The following is a 4,902-nucleotide window of genomic DNA, read 5'->3' on the forward strand; positions in this document are numbered from 1 at the left end:
AACGCATTGCTTGTCTATGAGTAAAATCAGCAGCAATCAACTGCCCGGGAGGGTAAGTGGTTGGTCGCATTAAGCAATGTTTGCATTGTTCACTAGGGATAGTAACAATCTTAGGTCAGCAAAGTTCATGCAGTTACCTTGTCCTATGAGCACTTCATTCATCATTTAGGCATACTTTGGAGAGTAGTCTAAAACACAAATCTAAGACTCGAGAGAGTGGATTGAAACGCATAGGCAAGAATGGGGATCTTAGAGATAAGCTCTGTTTGCTTCACACATCGTATGCACCCTACAGAATGGATTTGCATGCATCCAGGAAGTATGATAAGGGGTTATGCGGTAGCCACGCTCATGCGACGAGAGCTAACGAGCTGGTTATGGAGGTCTAGGCAGGCATAGGCTTCTCAGCAATATCACAGATACACCGCATACGTCCTAGAGTTAGGTTCACGTGTGTGTAGCATGATTGCATGGTTTGTATTGACTAAGGTTGCCCTTGTGGTCACCTTAAGGATTGCAATGAAATCATCTCCGCATTTTATCTATTTTTCCATACATTTATTTCATGTCAAGCATTTTCGTATCTCGACCTCTCATGCATATTCTCATTGTGTTGTTTGTTAGATAGGAATAGGAGTAGGATTAACTTAGCAACCTCCCTTCCATTCTTTTATTTAAACTGCCGCATGCACATTACCGCATACATATAGCTACAAGTCCCTGTGTTCGACCTCGAATTACTCGAGAAACTTGCATTCGCGTTATACTTGGCATGAGCACAAGAAAACTTGTGACAGGATGCATGATCATCGCATACATCCGTTAATGCATTATCATTCTAACGCATGAACATCGACACATGACTATCAACGCATATCTTAGGAAAATGCATCGCGTACTACGTCCAAGGGATTTTAGTTGTTAAATAATTTGACTTCTAATTTCCCGTCATCAGCAGTTCGCATGTGGTCCTAAGGGTGCAACACATGAGAGCTGCTCAAGGCCTATAGTGTTAGAAAAGGAATTGGAGTAATACCAGCCCGCAAGGCAGGGGCGAAGGAAGTCAGCCCTCCAAAAAGAGTTTGAAAATGAATTAAGGAAGATGGTGCAGGAAGCCAAAGCACACGTGGTGCCCAAATGCAAGGTAACTGGCATATTACCTAAAAAGACCAAAGAGAGGAAGCGTCAGTTTAATGACATCCTTGCCGAGAAGGGCTTCTTCACTGAACGCAACCCATTGTCGCCATATATAACCGAAACTGTGGACGCAATGGGCTAGGATCAACTATGCGTTGGGCATACAAGGATTTGGCCCAACCTTGTCCGCCAATTTTATAGTAGTGAGTTTGATATGGATAGAAGTATGGCATTCGTTGATGGTGTTTTGGTGCGCTTCTCAGGCGACAAAATTAATGTAGTGTTCAATATTACAAGTAACCCAGACGTAGAGGGAAACCGCCTCTTGGAACATCCGACTCCAAGGCAAGTAGAAGATGCGTTCAGAGTAGTGGCCAAACCTGGAAGCAAATGGCAAACATCAAGAAATGAAGTAAAGATCTTAGCTTCCAGGAATCTGAAACCAGACGCAAACTTATGGTATTATTTGATTAAGAAAAGCATCATGCCTACAACGCATGATGAAACATTATCAAGAGAACGCGTCCTGGCCACTTACGGTATCATGCTATACATTCCTCTAGACCTAAACCCTACCCAAATTCTACCTTCTTTTCCACCTTTTTCTCTCTCTCGTGTTCTTAATCCACCGGGTCCCACAACCCGGTTCTGAGTCCAGAGGATAGTTGGTCAACTCTAATGGTGGTCCGAAAGAGTTCGGGTCAAGATTCAGCGAGGAAAAGCGGTTTTTGGGAGCTACAAAGGTAATTTTTAATTACTATTTTTCCTTCAATTGAATGCATTTTTTTCCTTTAAATTAAAAGCAATTAAAGTGTAATTAGGTCCTAATTCCGCTGCGTATGTCTCGTGTTCCATCATGTGATATCAGAGCATGCTAGAATTTTGGTGGGTGTTTTTTTTCCTTTCTATTCAAATGTCGAATGAAATGTGGACTAAAGTGGATTTATTATGATTTTGGCATTGTTTTTTCTTTAAATTTTTTGTGGAAATTTGTAATTGCTCACATGTTTATGAGCATTAATGTGTGAAAAAGGGTATGTAAATTTGTTGGAGTCATTAGATTGAAATTAGGTTGTAATTTCTTGATTCCGAGAGAGAGGACAGCAGCAAAATTGAAGAAAAAAGCATCATAGACCCGAATTCTGCTCCAGACCCTGAGACAAGCTCCCAGAACCGACCGCAATCCAAGATCTAACCCGGTTCAGAGAAGCCTCAAGTGCGCCAGCTGTCAACGAAGTGCTCCGACCCGTTCCATGACCCGACTCGATTCTCCGCTCGAAGCTGCCTCGCATGTGTCGTTCGCCTGCGACCCACGACCCGTGCGCTCTGTCGACCTACCCCGCGTTAGAACTTCATTGACTGCGCCAGCGGGCGTTGACCAACCGGTTCAGATGGTCTGGATTAGTCTATTTGACCTGGTTGAGACGGTTTGACCGATTCAATTTGGTTTTTGGAGTTTTTGGGCCGGTTCGGGAGTTTTTTGGGCATGTTCGAGTGGTTTCTGAGCAGTTCTAGATGGTCCAAAGTGTTTGAAGCTGGTTCATATCTTGTAAGACCGAAGTTACAAGAAAACTCACCCAACAAGATCTTGGCAAAAAGTCAGACAAGATCACTAAGGTTGAAGGTTTTTAAGTTGACGGTTCACAGAACACCTACTACCTGGAGATTGAGTCGGCGTTTGAGTTAGGTTAAATCGATTTTATGAACATGCACAAGCGGTGTGAGGTAATAAACTTTTTTTATCACCTAGACATCGTAGGTTAAAAATCCAGTATAAAAGTTATACTCGGATGAATCACCTAGACTTAGGATATGTTTAGTTAGCCGAAATGTATCGTTAAGTATTTTATACCCTAACCGTCTAGAACACTTCAGCTGGAGAAAAGTAATGTACTTTTAGCTCTAGCGTCCCTAAGAGTTCACACCGTGAGATTCATGCTTGGATTTGGGCCACCGTGGGAGCGGACTCCATTTGGAGTTTGCATGAGTCAATACCAAGGTGAATAGGGGAAGTTGTTCATAGTAAGTGGGAGAAGGAAGTGTGCCAACACATCCTACGGTCTCTTCCATTAGGTCGCAACGTGAGATTTCTATAATGCACCTACATGTCTACCTTGGAGCGACCTTACCAATCAGAGGGCTGTATTATCAGATTCGGAACTCCGCAAACTCTAGAAATAGATAGGGTCTCTTAGGTCTGTTTTCATTCTTGTCTTTCCAACTTCGGAAGCATAATGATTCCGATCTTTGAGGTCTGAAAATGGAGGGTCACACTTATGATAATTACTAAGTGTTAGTAAATTCTTGACCAAAGTAGCGATAACTGAGTTACTATAAGGATATGATTATTCTGATGTTAGTATCTAGTCAAGATAGTCTTGGTTCAACAGAGGAATAGTCGATCACCCCTTGGTGAAGGTTATTCTAAACCATTGAAATATCGTTGCAAAATATAATAATGAAGGGTACATCATTAGTTTTTTTTTTTTTTTTTTTTTTTGCTAAACTTGATTGGATTTAAAAGATTAATGTTTTACTAAAAAGGATATGTTTTTCTTTTCAGCATGACTAGCTCTCTAGATCAACTCTTAGTTTCCGAGAAACTAAACGGCGATAATTACTCAACATGGAAAAACAATCTGAATTCAACACTAGTAATAGATGACTTGAGATTTGTCTTAACTGAGGAATGTCCTCAGGCTCCTGCCTTGAAAGAAGCACAAGGTAAACATGATTTACTAGTTGCTGAAACATGTTTAGTGGAGTATGATACCTCAACTTGGATATTGAATTCAGGAGCCAATAATCATATTTGCTTCTCTTTTCAGGAAACTAGTTCCTGGAAAAAGCTTGAAGAAGACGAGATCACCCTCAAGGTTGGAATAGGAGAGGTTGTCTCGGCCGAATCAGTGGAAGACTTGAAGTTGTTTTTCAACGATAGATATATCATACTTAAAGATGTTTTGTATGCTCCTAAAATGAGAGGAATTTAATATTTATCGCTTGTATTATGGAACAAATGTATAAAATATATTTTGAAGTTAATGAAGCGTTCATTTTCCGAAAAGGTATTCAAATTTGTTCTGCTATACTTGAAAACAACTTATACAAGTTAAGACCAACTAAAGCAAAATTTTTCTTAAATAATAAGATGCTTAGAACAGCAGAAACTCAGAATAAAAGACAAAAAGTTTCTTCTAATGCCTATCTATCGCACCTAAGACTTGGCCACATATATCACAAAAGGATTGAGAGATTGGTTAAGAATGGACTCCTAAATCAGTTAGAAGACAATTCTTTACCTCCATATGGGTCTTGTCTTAAAGGAAAAATGACTAAGAGATATTTTACTGGAAAAGGTCTCAGAGCCACAATACCCTTAGAGCTCGTACATTCGGACCTCTGTAGACCGATGAATGTCAAAGCTCGAGGTGGTTATGAATATTTCATCAGTTTTATTGATGATTATTCAAGGTATGGTCATATTTACCTAATGCATCACAAGTCTGATTCTTTTGATAAGTTCAAAGAATATAAGGCTAAGGTTGAGAACTAGTTAGGTAAAACAATTAAGACACTATGATTAGATCGAGGTGGGGAGTATATGGACTTAAGATTCCAGGACTATGTGATAGAACACAGAATCAAGTCACAACTCGCTGCACCTAAAATGCCTCAGCAGAACAGTGTATCTGAAAGAAGAAACAGAACCTTGTTAAACATGGTTCGGTCAATGATGAGCTTTGCCCTGATTCCTTTTGGGGA

Source organism: Benincasa hispida, chromosome 12 (assembly GCF_027475165.1).
Source record: "Benincasa hispida cultivar pf3 chromosome 12, pf3_genome.v1.1, whole genome shotgun sequence".
Taxonomy (NCBI): Eukaryota; Viridiplantae; Streptophyta; class Magnoliopsida; order Cucurbitales; family Cucurbitaceae; genus Benincasa; species Benincasa hispida.